Below are 16,516 nucleotides of genomic sequence, written 5' to 3'. Positions count from 1 at the left end.
ACTATGGGGTCTGTGTTAAAGCTAAGGCACTCTGCCAGTGATGAAGATGATGATGATGATGATATTAACTGACACCACAGCTCCAGCAGGAGACCCCAGAGATGGTGAAGTTTGACCTACAAGTGGGAGCCCAAAGTGGGGCACATGGGAGCCACAGGGCTGGTGATTCTCCTCTCCCCCAGCCCCTGCAGAGCTTGGTCCGACTCACACATGAGGATTAGAACAAAACTCAGCATATGTGGTCCAAACTACTACTACAGAGGCGCATCTGCATGCTATCCTAAACACTAAGCAGACAGACCTGTCACCAGCTTTTGGGGAAGCTGAATACACTGTGTCCAGAGGATCATCCTTATCCGCAGACATACCAGCTCTTGTGAAGTACTCTAACAGACCTGCAATGCAGCACATCCCCCTGGTATCAATCCAGCCTACCTGTCTGGTCTTTTTTTCATCACACCGCCTGACAATTTGCTTGGTATAGAAGGCAGATATACATGATTGTGGTTTCCTTGTTCTTTTTAAAAAGAGTATCCCATTTACCACCTCTGTTTCCTGGTGTATGACTGATGGAAGGCAGGGGTTACACATCGCAGTTGATACTTCAGCAGTCTTGTAATTGAGTCTCCTCAGGAGTCCAGGGCGAACCCTGGCCAGACACAGTGATTTGTTGCTATTCATTTCATCAACTTGCTCTGAAACCTCCTCTTCTGACAGTTCAATCTGAGGCAGTTCCTCGCTCATTCTCAGTAGGAAAATGCTGTGGCGTGGGAGGCTTCCCAAGGCTCCTCTCCAGCAAATACCAGCACAGCAGGCTCATCTGCCTCCACTCTTACAGTCCTGATGGCTCTAAGTGCTCCCATTACCCCACGGTCATCTGTTGGCTCTCCCTATTTGCGGGCAAGTGGCCTCTGCCTGATGTAGTTGAAAAAGGTTTCATTATCGGTTTTTATGCCTTTTAGTAAATTATTCCACAAAATCCATTTGGCTTCTTTTACTATGTTTTTTCACCCGATTGCAGAGCTCATGCTCTTCTGTTTTCCTGGGTTTGGACACAACCTACACTTCTTAAGGCCATCTTTGACAGCCTTCTTTATCCAGCTGCTTACCCTATGCCTGGTTTACTTTCTTTCTAAAATATTTTCTGATAACTGGAAATACCTTACTATGACCGAGTTGTAAGGTGCCTTTTGAGTTGACCTTGCCACCTACAAGCATTTTACCCTCTTGACTGTTGCTTTTAATTTCCCTTTAACAAGCTGCACACCCATATGTCACTGGTCCCTGTGTGAACTGCCCACACTGGTTTCTCTTGAGTGCCTAGATGCTCTACAGGCTGTGTTATTGCTGCATCTGGTGGACACCTCCACCAGGGTTGGTAACCCACCTATCTGCGAAACAAGTTGGACAGGAAGGATGAGCACCACCATCTTCCTACTGGCTACCTTCCTTTGCTCTCTTGGGGCATGATTTGGGGAAGAAGGGATGAGTTTCTTGTTGACCTGTCCTACTTCAATCCACCAGATATGGACCCTGGAGAGTGACGGACTCCCTGCTGTACAAAAAAAGTGTGGACAGGCTGGAGAAGGTCCAGAGAAGGGCCACAAAAATGATAAAAGGACTGGGAAGCCTGCCTTGTATGGAAAGGCTGAGAGATCTGGGTTTGTTCAGCCTTGAGAAAAGAAGGTTCAGGGGAGACGTTATCACCATGTGCCAGTATTTAAAGAGTGGCTACAAAGAAGACAGAGATTCCCTTTTTACAAGGACTCACATGGAAAAGATGAGGAGTACAAGTACTCCCAGAGAGATTCCATTTGGATAGAAGAGGAAAAATTTTCTCAATGAGAAAAATCAGCCACTGGAATAATCTCCCCAGGGAAGTGGAGGACTCCCCAGCATTGGACACTTTAAAGATTTGGCTGGACAGGGTGCTGGGCCACCCAGTCAGGTGATGCTTTGCCTAGAAAGGTTGGACCTTGAGGTTCCTCCCAGCCTGGGAATTTGTGATTCTATGATTTCTTTTCTGGAGTTGGAGACTGGGACTCCTCTTGTCCCCTTCTTCTCCATCACCCTGTCTCACTCAGCTGGAGCCAGCGAAGCAACCAAGGCTGCCCCACAGCACTGTCTTGCTCCTCCATGGCTCCACACCACCACGACCCATCAAATGAATGAGCCGATAAATGGCACTGCGTATGGAAATCAGCTGCTCCATTGTCTGTGGTCAAAGCAAGCAACTTCCTCTTCACAGCCTTTAGTTTTGACTCCCGTAAATTCTTCTTTTATGATGCCCACTCACTAAATATTAATCTTCAAAAGGCAATGGCTCATCTCTTAAGATGCAGTGATTGGACTCATCCCTGTGTGCAGGAGTGTTCAGCAGCTTCCTGTGCATTTCACAATCCAGTGACAAATCTTCTCCCCACTCTTAATGACTTTGTGATTTATCGGCTTGCCCATCTTTCCTCACTCCAGCTCACTGAGCTTTATTTCTTCCTTTTGTACACCAGTTCGGGGAAATATACAGTACACACATCTCCTTTGCAACCAGACAAATGCATGATGGTGATACAAGATCGTCATCAAGAAAAGTCCTTCCTTCCGGGTACTCACAGTCACTACTTCTTCAGCAGCTTGCATAACCAGGCCTACTAAACACTGAGTAATTAGCCCCGCTCGGGATTTCTACCTAATGCCATTATCCCTAATGGCACTGACAAATATTTTGCTCCATGTGCAGCCTTCACTGGTTGTGTAATCATCAACACCTTCATGCAAATCATCTTCTGGATGTTGGAAGAGATGTCTTGGTGTAAATTAATGGAATTTGAAAGGCTTTCAGCACAAAATTTCTCGAAACTTGCTCCCTCATTATCTCTTGCTGTTATACACAAAGCAAACTATTCCTCTTTTCCTGAAAAGAGATGCACTCTCCAGCTGTGCTCCCAAACCACACTCCCAATTATTTCCCCGAGATCCCAAGACTGAAACTGGCTCTGAATCCACCACCCCTGCAAGGTCCCTCTAGACTTCCAGGAAATCATGTTTGTTCAAAGAGATCCTTCCCTGGGTGATGTGGACATGGTGTGATCCTTTCTCTGCTCAGTGCTGCTCTGGCTATTCATGTACTTCATATATGCTGGCTATTCTCATATGTGAGAGAAAGGGAATAAACCCCCCTGTTATATCTATGCCACCCAGTAACCCCTCACTTACTTTCTCAATACAACAGACATTAAAAAAACCAAAAATGGCCAAGATTAAGTGCCAGGACAAGTCACTGAACTGGCCTTGCAGTAAAGACTGGGTGAGCCAGCCCCAAAATCTAAGGAGGTATCTGTATCCTGAAAAAGATGTGGTGACCACAGGGGCAAGCAGCACAAGGGAAAGTGCAGTGAGATCAATGGGTGACAAGGCTAACATGCTCTGGGTAAAAAAGAGATGGCTGAGCAGAGGTCGTCCTTGAAGCTTGGTGTCCATATCCTGGCTTCAGAGGGCCAAAACTCAAGCAGAAGCGTTATTCCTATTAAGTGCTCTTTTACCAAAACTGTTCGGGTCAGCCTCCTGGCCAATCAGGGCACAGTATTGACGTAGGCAGCTCCAAACCAGACAGCAAGCCAAAAACAACCTGCGAAGACATCTTTCTTTCAAAAAACACCTCTGGCTATTTGACAGATTTTGGCTATGGAGGCATTGACTACCCCTACAGTGAACACAACCCCCTTGGGATCCCTTGATCATGGGATCAGACAGAGGCACACTTAACCCTCGTGACCTTCTCTTGCCGAAGTCCCACACTGAGTGTACCATCCCATGTTTCCCCAGGCCACCCTTGTGGCCATGCTTCACCAATGGCACTAAAATGGTCAGGGGGACAAATAAACAAATAAACAGGTATGCATGGTCAGTCCAGATAGCTTGGACTGGAGGGTCCCTTTCAGCAACATACAACATGTCTAGAAGCAGCAAATGCTGGTTGCTCCTGAAAAGAGAGGTCTGTAGCCTGGAATGCATCCCTCAGAGAAATCCACGGATCCTGCTGGCTATGGAAGGAAGGGCTACTTTATTAATAAAATAAAGTAACTAAATACATTGGTATGCAGCACTGGTGAAACCGAACTGGGAATAGTGAATGTACTTCTGACACCCATGTTACCAGAAGTATTTGGAATAAGTCAGCAAGTGCAAAAAGAAGACAGCCAGAAACCAATTGGACAACCAGAGAGCTATTCTCTGGTGAAAGGCTGGGAGTTCAATCTGTTAGCTCATCAGAAAGAAGACCAAAGAATGATTTGATAGACAGCAGATAAGCACTCTAAGGGAGGAAAAATATTGGGTATTAAAGAACTCTTTTAACCTCATGGAGGAAAGGAACAGAAAGTATCAAAGACTGGATGGTCAGCTCAGACCCGTTCAAATCAGAAACGCAGCACACATCTTTAGCAGGGGGGGTTGATGGGCGCTGGGAGCAAACTGCCACAGAAAGTTATGGATTTCCTCACCCTTAATTATTTCAATGAATTATTAAAGTCTTTCTGAAAGATATGCTTCAGGCAAACATGAACATCCTGTGCTTTGTACAGAGATAAATGTGTTACACAAAGGGGCAGAGGAAACAAGAAGAAATGAGCATAGCTTTCTGGCCTTGGACACAACCACCAAGACTAACCTCCTTCTTGCTCATAGGGGCCCTAGTTGCCCCCTCAGAGGAAGAAGACAGATTTTTCTGGATGGCAAGTCAAATCTGGGGGCCTGTTTCTGTCCTATCCGGAGGGGCTCTAATGACTCCATTCCTGGACTTACTGCAGTTCTTGAAGATCTTTGGCAGCAACGCAGAAGGCAGGAGACTCTAATTTGTGTTTGCATTTTGGGTATTTACAGAAATGTCTCTTAAATTAACCTCCCCTTCTAACATGTCTGATCAGCCATGACTATGTGAATTATTGCCTTGTGGATTTTATTTCCCTTTTCTTTTCTGTTAAATAGTCTGCATTGTACCACTGGCTCTGTAAAACTAGCATTATTTTGTGGAACTTTTGCTAGTGTTTACTTGGTTACCCTTTAAAACTCTATTAACCACCAATACATGTCAAAACTGGTGTCCACAGGCTGCTTGCTGCTGTTAGATGCACTCAACCAACACTAGCTGGCAGCACCACGTTTGCTGCATGCATTAGCATATTAGCCTATAAAGTTATTCATACCAAAGTGCATTTCTGCTGTTTAGTTGAAATCCTATCATCCTTACCCTTGCAAGGCTTTTCTTGGCTGAAGATGTAGTTGTTTTTGTCATTTCCTCACCAAGCAAAACACAAAGACCTTATTGACTATTCTTACTTGAGTGAAGGAAGACACCAAGAAGAGTTTTGCTTACTTTGTAGGCTTCAGCACATAAAAGACTTACACTGATACCATTTTCAGCACAGTGGGAGTCAGGGCTGCTGAGAGCCTGGATTAGTCATACTAGTTTTTAATTCTTTATTATTCCACCTAATACACTTCAGCCATTGACAAAAACAGTTCTTTGTACACACATTTTCTATCGTGTTATTTCCAGGCATCCAGCATCCACAACACTGGGAACTGGGAACTGCCTCCAGGAATATGATTTTCCCCTTCTGAAAGGCTGAGAAAGCTAAAGCTGTTCCTCACCATGCTAAGGACCAACCTGGCAAAAGGTGTGCCAAACTAGCATACACCCCATGGATACTGTCTGGGCTGGACAAGGCACCTCTCTTGCACAGGGAAGGATGCTTTGCACTTACTGTGAGCCTGCATGGGGACCCACTGCACTACCAGCAGCAGACGTGCTGGGGACAGCCTCAGCTGCAGATCTCTGCTGCCCCTCAGATATTGTCCCATATAACGTCCTGATCTATGTATAAAATCCCCTGGCAGAAGCTGGATGGCATTTCTGAGGCAGGCTGGTTGGTCAGCTGCGCTGGTGAGGATGCAGGTCATAAGCATCTGTGTTGTGCATGGTCCCACAACACCTGCACATGGATGGTACAACTCCTCTCCCAGTGAAGGCAGGAGGGAAGAGGGAAGCTTAGCGTACGGCAGTCAGGGCAATATGGGCCATGTCCTGACCATTTCTCATCATTTGCTTACTGGGATTTAGCCAAGTGAAAATATTGTAACTTGGAGTTAGAAATCTTGATGTTAGCTCTCAATATGAGGAGAGACACAAAAGGTCAGAAGTAGGTCCACATGGCTAATGGCAGAGGAGCAATGGCAGGGTAGTGCTTCTCTGTTAGACACACTCAGCCTCCAGATGCTGACAGCTTGGAGGGTACCTAAGGTTGAGGTGCTGCCTTCATATTTAAGAATCTTTGTGGCATTTCTTCCCATCAATCTACTTTGCAATTCATATAATTTCGGAGGCACCATGTCCTGAGATAATAGGTTCCTCAGCGTACCTGTGGAATGCATGAGAAGCATCTCCCCCTCTTTGCACTGAATCTTCTCGAGGTTTCAGTCTCAGTGCCCTCCAATTCTCCTGCTGGAAGAGCTACCACAGAGCTACCATAGACATAGTTCTTGCTTTGGAGGCAAATCATGCCACCAAGACCTTAAGCCATGGTATAAATTACATCAAGCTTTGGCCCCTCCAACAAATGCCAGCACCAGGTGGCAGAGGAAAAGGAAATTGAGACTGGGCTCTGACACCCACCTCTATTCCCTTTGCTGAGCTGCCTCCAGCTTTGGCTGACAGTCAAGTTCTGCAGCACAAAAATCCTGAGACTTCGTATGTGTAGCTCAAGCTTCGTACGTGTAGCTCAAGCTTCGTACGTGTAGCTCTTCCTATGGAGAAAACCCCTTGCAAGCCAAGAAGCTGGCCCAGGAACAAGTTTTTCCTTTCATGAGAAAAGGTTGCAGGTTCAGGCTCTAATTTGTTTGATAATTTTTTTATTATGCTGGCCAACATACTAGAAAGAGATTTATTCATGAGAAGGACAAAGTCAGCATCTATCCCCTGTGCAAACAGATGAGGAAAAAAACCCTGTAAACAGCAGAAGTAAGAGAGAAAGCATGAAGAGCAGCATACCAAACTACCCCTGCCATGTGGGTCACTTGGAGCATGTTTTTATTTTATTTATTAAACAGCTTCTGCACAAAGGCGTCATGCAGTGAATACTAAAATGATGCTGTAGCTCTTAAGTGCCGGGGGCAGGGGGAGAGTGGAAATGCCCCTGGAGTTATTGTTTTATAAATAAAAGGTGCTGATGATACTGTGTGTACAACACAGGGTGTAAAGAATCACTGCAGTGGCTTGATAGGGATGATCTGTAGCTGAAAACTCAGCAACGCAGACAGTAGGTAAGGCAAATGTGCTGAAATGTCAGGATGTGGAATGCCAGAAGAACAACCCTTGAAATAGTTTCACCAAAAATAGCCTCTGTGGACAACGGGAGGGGGGGTTTGCCCTCATTTATTTCTATTACCAGCTGTTTGACACACCGTCCCTCGGGCACTCCCAGTTGCAGATGGAGGGGAGACCAGGCAAACGGCACACTTTCGTCCCATGCGTATGTGCCACTGCTACAGTCCACACTGAGATGGGAGCATCAATCAAAAAGTAAAGCCCACCACCCCTGGGGCCACCACAGCCAAGGGAGGAAACAGCCACCTCAAGTGGCTGGCAAATATGCTGAGTAAAACTACAGCTCCCCAAATGCTCCAGAGCAGCTCTCTGCAAACAGCAGCAAATGCCTTGGCAGAGCCCAGAGGAAATAAATTGAATGGTGCCTGTGAGCTGACAGGGTCTGCACAAGGGGAGGGACAAGCACTGATGGGGCAGCTCTGATGGGGAAGCAGACTCCTACACTCCGTCATGCCAAGCACACTCCTATTCAACAGCCTGGAAAAACCACCTCTTCCCAGCGTGTATGTTACCTGCAAAGCTGGATCAGCCCCCCACAACTGTACGTGGTGCCCACACAGCCTTCGTTTCTCTGGACAAGCATCACTTAGATGGTTTTGGAGGAAACACCATTGCTCAAGGCTAAAATTGCACAAAGCTTCAGGGTGACTCCAGAGATGCTGAGCCGTACTAGTGTGACCTCAGCAAGGGTTAAAGGGAAGGACCCAGCAAACCTTTTGAGCTGCCAGGCACATGCCCCAGGCAGATCTTACAAAAGGATAAGACCTAGAGCTTAAGTACATTCCCCCACCCACCATTGGTTTTTGCAGGGTAAAAAGTCCAAAAACCAGATGTGTAGGCAAGAACCAAATCACTATGTGTCCCTGAGCCTGATGGCCAGAGAACTAGTTAGGCCAGACTTAGCTCTTTGTGCACACTATAGGCATGACCCAAGGCCGGGAAGGGAAGCCTCCAAGGAAAAGAAAACTGTAGGAGAAACTCAGGTTTTAGCATCTGGTGAAATACAGCTGTGTCAGCAAAGTTTGCAATACATGCAGTGAGCATAGGTGGGGATTCAGAGCCTGGATTTGCAGCCAGCAGTTTGCGATCCAGTGTGATGACTCAGGACTTCCGGGTGTTCTGCAGCCAAAGGCTGCTCAGACCTTACTCAGGCAGAGTTCCCATTTTTCATGACAAGAAGCCATGTCTTGATCCTAACTCTAGTTAGGATAAAGGTAATACTGAAAAGAGTTGCAACCATTGTTTGATGGTTTTATAGTCCACCTTTTCTGTGCTTAGATGTTGTCACACTCTTTCTGAAACAGGGCAACCAATGCGCCCAACACTTCCAGAGCTTTGCCTACCTCTAGGTGATAGGAGAAGATGGAAGTAAGATTTATGCCTAGGTCAGGTGTAATTAAATAACACAGGATTTGGAATAAATGAAGTATAAACAATTCAGGTGTTGGAAAGGACGAAATGGAAGTAAATCTGAGTGAAGCTTTGACTTCTGAAAGAGTTGAGTGAACACAGATATTGCAGCACTTGGGAAGGATAGGAAGGAGGCAGTCTGTAGCCTTAGGAAGCATAAATCATAGCCTGTATCAATCTCCTCCAGTCATTAGGAAAAAAGAATGAATGACAGAAAAAGAGAAAGGAGAGGAGGTCAATAGAGAAGGGTTAAAGGTTAATTTCCTGATTGCCAGGATATGAAAGGTAATGGCCCCAGATGCCTTTGAATTTCCTTTCAAAACAGGCATCATCATTTAATGCACTCTTTTATTACTGCCGTCATGTCAGCTTCCTTGTGTTCCAAAACAGTCTTTTCTTCTGCTATTAATATGGTAACAATTCACATACCATGGTCTTCTGATGGACCTTGACGTTCTTGTCATGTTAGGTAATGGCAGTAAATCTGTTAGAAACATAACCTGCCCCTGCTGAAGTCAACGGGAACTTTGCCACCGATGGTCTATGGCAATGCGGAGGGTCTGATTCTGATGACTAATGGCATTAGTCACATCTTTACTGGAACCTGTTGTTTATGTATGATTCCAAAATGTTTGTTCAGACAGCTCGATTTAGATGCAAACATTGCCAGTTGGTACTCTGTTTTATGACACCGGGAGCTCTTGAACTCTGGCGTGTGTCACCCACAGTCTGCAGGCTGCCCACCGCTCTTATTTTAAGTGAGGGATTTACATTTTGGATGGCAGGTAGCATACAAAGGGCTCTCTCTTACAACAAGCACTGTACAGCATGGGAAAGCTGGAGAAGCAGTCTATGTCTTAGACCAAAGGTTTCAAGGTTGAAAGGTTGCAACCTGGTGGTGGGAGTGATGGTCCCTCCCTCGTCATTCTCTGCTGCTAAATGAATGGACAGTCCTATTGGAAAGGACAAGTACCAGTGCCTCAGATTCAGCCAATTCACCTCAGCCATCCTACAGAAATAATAAACTTCTGTGTCTACAAAAACTGGCCCCAGCAATGACCCCAGCTCCATCATTCCCTGATGGAGGGCAAAGGACATGACAGGGGATGCTCCCTGGGCCACCCTGCAGCTATGGGGCCACATGTGGGTTGGTACCTCTCCCCAGCTTTCTTAGGTCCTGCCCCATAGAGGGTTGCTGGACCACATCTGCTCCAAGAGGGTCCAAAAAAGGTTCTTTCTAGGGCTGCGGGAGGGAAGCAGGGGCCTGCCTTCTCCCCAGGCTCTCTGGGCAGAGGGGCAGTAGCAACTAGCAAGCCTCTGAAAACCTGAGCTGCAGTCTGCTGCTTTTAGCACTTACCCAAAGCACATGGCCCCATGTGGATACTAGGTGGGGAAATCATTTGTGTTACAACTTGACCTCTCAGTTAAGCTCAGGGTCCCATTTTGCATATACTTAGTTTGTGGTCACAAGTGTCTAGGACATAAATAGACATGGCAGAGGAAGGCAGTGCTACCTAAGGGGACAAAGGGCTGGCAGCTGGCAGGACAGCAAGGCAATGGTACCTAACAGCTCAGGATGGGAATTAAAACTGAAAACACAAATTCTTGCCCCCAACACAACCACAAGCTCACCCTTCCACTTTAGAAAGCTTTGCAAGTCAAGTTCCACTGTTCAGAGACAAGAGTCCACAGTACCATAATGGGCAAATGGGGTTTACCAGCTGCTAACTGGGGTAATACAGCACTTACTCTCTTCTCATGTACAGCGAATGAATCAGAGTTCACCTTCTGCTTTTTGGAAAGGAGCTTGAAGTGTCTGAGTAATCAGAAGGCAGCTCTGAACACATCTTGAGAGTTGCATTATGGCTGGACTACCTCATCTGCCTGCCCCCAAAGGATGCACAGATGATGTACAGATCCAGTGCATGCAACTTACTTTTGCATCCTCCAACTATGCCAGAACACTATTTTACACTTCAGCACAGAGCTAGTCTCTGTAAATGGGCCACTCAACAGCGTTATGCCATACTGGCACTTCTCAGAGCATTAGACACGGATATTGCCATTTTTCAGGATGTGGGATGTAAGATGAATAGATTTCATACCATGACTTCCAAGCCTCCATACTGGGACTTCTGATCAACTGCCCTATTCACCACAGTTATGGAAGTTATTTATGTTAAACAGATTAAAGGCTGAGCAACTTAGATTTTCTCTGAGTGATGTGTTGTTTCAGCTTCTTATACGTTAAAATTTATTTGCATTAGTGAGGAAATACTGTACTCGCCTTCCCCCAGGAAAAAAAATTTGCTCATGGGCTCAAGTTTATTTATTTCTTATTAGAGTAGAAATGTTTTCTGGTGAGGGGCCAAGCGGGCTGGTTCCTGGTGACCATGATTTATTAAAACATTTAATTCCTTACACATCTTGTAAGGAGACCTCTATGGCAGAAGTAGTAGGAAAGACTTTGTCATCTCTCATAAATACAACACACTTTCAGCTCAGCTCTTTTCCCACTGAAGTCACCAGCCTAATTCCCAGAAATGTACCCTATCAGGCAACTAGTACTTCTTTATCTACCATAAGTTGCAAGACTCAAAAGTCATCAGCTCCTTCTGTTATTCGCAGCTTTGCTATTTATTGGGATTAGAGTCAGACTCTTTGAAAACACTTTATAGCACTGTTTAAAAACTTTCAATTTTCTGTTTTATGTAATGTAACCACTTGGAAGCTTTTGTTCAAAAATAACTCTGAAAGTATTCTTCTACCATAAGTATAATGGGATGATTACATTACTACAGAAATTCTGGAAATTTATACAAATATGATGACAAATCTCCCTCTGTTTGATTCAGGCTGCTTGTGCATGCTTTCTCCTCCCCCTTTCTCCCAATGTGTGCTACTGATGAACTAGCAGATTGGTTCTTATTTTGGTACAATTGTCAAAACTTGTGTTGTCCCTCTTGTAAGGCAAGGAGGCAGAAGGTACAGGGGTGTCATACAGGCTGCAGGGATGCAGCCCTTGCTCTTCAGTGCCTTTCCCAGGCTATGAACCCCCATGTCTCCACCACGGGACAAACGAATGGGCAGTACCATTGGAAAGGGACATTACCACAGGCAGATGTTTACTTCCATGATCTGTGCGGCCTGGCTGGGAACATCTGGCCATGGGATGGGGGGAAAGGCTGGCAAAGGGGTGTTTCAGGTGAAGGAGAGCCAGAGGCTATACCTGAGTACTGCCAGGAGCAAAAAGGAGCAGAGGTTTGCATTATACTTCTTTTGTAACCTGCTCCTCTTGAGCTTTGCTGCTTCTTAGTAGCGCTAAGGGTTTAGAGTATCTGTACACCAGAAAGCTTTCCTAAATCAATAGTCTCCCGTTGCTACATAAATACCTAACTGGAGCGGAGATGTTTATTTTCGAAGTGGGAGATGTTGCTCCTGTGACAATGTTTTATTATAATGATTTTGATCCTGAACCTGCAATCTTTACACGAAGACAAGGCTCCCCTTGATTTCAGTGCAAGCTTTGTCTGACTAAGGATTTCAGAATTAGCTCTTCGCTTTTATTTTTATTGAAAAACAAGCCTGTGCTTGACAAGGAAAAAACAGTAAGTGGATCATGTCAGGGAGACAAATTCCTATGAGAAATTTCTAGCAGGAAAAACAGAGCTTTACAATTACATGGCAGTAAGTTGCGAGGTTAAAATTCTAAGGGTTTTCCAGGAGAAAAAAAAAATGCCAATGCACTACTGTGAAAGGTACCTGGGCCCAACCCAGCGCACGCCTCTGGTAAAGGTTGCAGCACTGAAATGAATAAAAAGAAAATATTTCCATGAAAACTTAGAACATCCATGGAATTAAACATGCTTTGACCTAAAGGTTTTTGAGGGAAGACTGCACATCAGCCTGGCCATACTTTATGCCCCTAAAAGGGCCCTGATCCCAAAGGGTGCTATAAGCTTATCTGGGAGCTATTTGCAGAGGGGAGCCAGCCGGCACCCAAACCCTGTAAAGATGGGGAGCATACCAAGCTCTATAGCTCACAGTAATTGCAGAGGCTCAGAAATGGCAGTGGAGGGACTGGGGTGGGCCAGGGTTGGGGGCTGCCCCCCTTTGCTGTGCGGACAGGCAAGAAGTGCCAGGGGAGCAGGGCAGGCACGGGAGGCTGGGGGCACTTGGGGTGGGACAGGCAAACGCAGAGCTGGGGCTTCACTGGGTGCCTGACCCACACCCCCTGCATCAGCAGACCCCCCAAAAAGCCTAGGGCTAAATGCCAGTGGCGCAGGGGCATCTGCAGGCTGCTCTGGCAAACAGGAGGAAATGGGGTGTTTGGGTGGGTTTGGGGTTTTGTTTACGGGGTGCAGTTTGGGGAGTGATGGGTGGGGGTTTTTGTTCTTTTAAACCAAAAATTTCCACTAGGAGCAGAGGGGTTTGAGTGCATTGCTTGACCCACAGCTGTTTGCTGAGCCCTGGTGAGTGCTTCGGTGCCCTTCTGCCGTGCTGATGGAGGTGGGTGATCCCAGAAGTTAGTCCCAGCTCCGGTTTGATCAAAATCAGGGGATCGGTGTTGCTGCAGGCACGGGCACAGCAAGGGGGAACGTGGGAGTGCATTCTCGGAGGAGGGGAGGGAAGGAGAATGCTTCATTAAAGAGCCCCCCATTGCCCAGAAGGGGAGTACAGGAACCTAAATTTGGTAACTTGGTCTCACCAGATTTCAAAGATGGGGAGCAGTGGGGCGACACGCCAGCCAAGCCTGCAGCCTCTCCAGCTCCCTGTGCAGGCAGCAGGCAGGGGGCAAAGAGTGTGTCCCCCCTGCCTCCCCATTAGGAGTCTGCACCAAACACTGATCTTCAGCAGCGGAGGTGCGCCAGCACCACTCCGTAGAAAGGAGCTTTCGGCCCGTCCTCACAGCAGGCTGCCAATCGCTGTGACGGGATTTTGCAACCCCCTTCACCCTGCTTTAAACGGAGATAACACCGGGGGCAGCACGTTTAATTAAACTCATTCCTTAATCGGCGCGAACCGCAGGCACCGTCCCTCCGCGAGCAAAAAGGGTGCAGAGCCGGCTTCTCCCGCCGTGACGCCCTCCTCCGTCCGTCCCTTCCCCCCGCGGGACCCACCTGCCCGCTTCAAAACCGCCTTTTGCCGCATCACGTTATTCTATATCCCCGGCCCGCGGACGCCTCCGGCCACGGGGGAACTCACTGCGGCGCGATCGCTCCCGAGCCCCCCGTGGGCGCCAGTAGTGTGTGTGTGTATGAATACGGGGGAAGGGAACTCACGGCCCCGACGTTCTAGAGAACGGAGCCGTTCCCGTTCCCACCCCCGGCAGCGTCCTAGAGCCCCGCCCGCCCCCCGCGGCCGCCGCCCGGCTCCGCAGTGTCGGGGGCTGCCCCCCCCCCGCCCCCGTCACCTGATCACCGCCGCCCCGCGCGCGCGCGTACCGCAACGCGGTGCCCCCCCCCCCCCCACTTTCCCATTCCGTCCTTCATTCCCTCCTTCTTTCCCACCCTCCCTCCCGGGAGCGCGCTGGGGGCGGGGGTTCCCGGTATATACGGCCCCGCCGCCCCCGCCCCTGCCTGCCTCCTGCAGTACGAGAGGCTACGAGGCGCCGCCGTGCCGGGCCCCGGCAGGTAGCTGAACCGCGCCGCGCTGTGCCGTGTCGCACCGGGGCTGCTGCGGGGTGAGTGCGCGGGGCTCCGGCCCCCCTCCACCTTCCCCCCCTCCCTTCCCGGTTGGGGGCGGGGGGAGCGGTGCCGCCGCCGTGGGAAGGTGCGGGGGGGATGAAGGGGGGGCTCGCCCGGATCGTACCTGTTGCGGGGCTCGGGGGGCTGTGCGTGCGTGGTGGCGGTGGCAGCTGGTAGCTGCCCGCGCCGTCGGGGAGGAGGGTAGAGCCCCGCGGACCCCCGCTGCAGCGCAGCGGCTTCGCGCTGCCCGCCACCGGGTTCGCGGTGCCGGCGCGGAGGAGCGCGGGTGGCTGCTCGGGCCGGGCCGGGCAACGGTGGGAGCAGCCGAGCCGCCTCCCGTCTGCACCTGCACTACGGCAGCCCTCGCCCGGGATCTTCCCGGAAAGTTTCGAGAACTCCTTAAAATGGCAAGCGGCACTAGGAAAGCCGAGCTCCCGGGGGCCGCGCTCCAGGGAACGCGACTGGCTCCTGTCTCGGGCTGCCGGCGGCACCGGGGCACACACCGCACTGGGCGCAGCCTGTTCGGGCTGGGCGGCGGAGGGCTGCGGAGAGAAGGTTTTGCAGTACCTCAGCCGCTGGGGTGTGTGGTTTGGGTTGGGTTTTAGTTAAAAGCCTTCTAAACTTATGCAGGCATTACGTTCTAGCCACTGTTTACCTCATGAGCATCAAGAAAAAGCACAGTTTCTTTTTTTTTTAAATCCAGTACATGGAAAAAAAAAAAAAAAAAAACCAGTCTATTCCAACTGTCAGTGTGTTGGGAAGAGCAGCCGCTCTCCGGAAGCATGCCTTTGCGGGGCAGGTTTTGGGATGCAGGCAGCGCTGCACTGGCGTGCACAGGAAGATTCCAGAAAGCAAGGCGGGTGCTGCCCGCCCTGTGGAAGCGCCCCAGAGAGCACCCACCTCTTGCAAGGGACTGCGCAACGGAAGTGAGCAGTCTGGCTTCCACATGGATACAGCCTACCCCCCTGTAACCCGGTGGGGATGACAGCTAAAGCCGCTGTGCTGGCTGTGATGAGAAGCGTGGCTTCTTCCCTCGTGCAGTCGTGGTTTGGTGACCACGCTGTAGCTCCATGCAGTCATTAGCAGGGACCCATCAGAAAATGCCTTTGCTGTGCTGCTTCTACTGAGGTGGTTTTGAGAAATCCAGGTTGCTACAACCTGGAAGAAGTTTAAAACAGCCATTGCCAGTGGCGCTCCCTTGTAACGAGCCCTCTCCTGCAGCAAAGGACTAGCTGTCTTCATGGCATGGGCGTTAACTGACATGCTTTATGCAGCAGGATGGGTTCTTTTTGCTTTCTGACAAACTAGACCAATTATACAAAATCACTGACAGGGGTGACCTACTTGGAGGGAGAAGAGGGAAAAGAGAGTTTGAGGAGACCTTAATTTCAAACATCACCTTGCATGTCCTACCCAAGCAGGGTTATTACCTCCTGAAGGTGTGAAATGCATGTCATGAAGGCGTCCCCCTTTTTTTTTTTTTTTTCCCCCTTGCTGCTTTAGCAGGAAGGAAATAGTTACTGATGAACATGCATTTCATGTGTTTCTTAAACATTCTTGCATTGCATCAAGAGGTTAAAATGCCTAGAACATTTCTCCTTACCCCATCTCTCTCAAACTGTATTTAAAATTAGAGTATGATTAGCAAAATCTTAGGTAGTTGTTGGGAGACAGGGGATGGTTTATGGTTGAAAGTCACCAAGCCAACAAATAACACTTTCACAAATACCCGGGTCTTGCAGGTCTTCAACATGGTTGGTACTGCCACAGCTACCTTCCTGCATGCGGCTCAGTGTAAGTACAAGAGGTGTTCCTATGAATTTTTGTCTGTGCGTGTGAACTGTGGTAGATTAATGGCTTCTTCTCCCCTCTTTAAATAGGTGGGTTGATTGCGACAAATGGCAATGGCATATTGCAGATGTTTTTGGTTGAGAGGCATCATGGGTAGTATCTGAAAGGCTCTGCTTTTCATACTCCCCCCAGAAAAAGTAACTAGGAAAGAATTCGCCTGTATTTCCACGGCTCATGTTACCAGCAC

The sequence above is a fragment of the Strigops habroptila genome, chromosome 1, assembly GCF_004027225.2.
Source record: "Strigops habroptila isolate Jane chromosome 1, bStrHab1.2.pri, whole genome shotgun sequence".
Lineage (NCBI taxonomy): Eukaryota > Metazoa > Chordata > Aves > Psittaciformes > Psittacidae > Strigops > Strigops habroptila.
Note: the sequence above shows the minus strand (reverse complement) of the source record.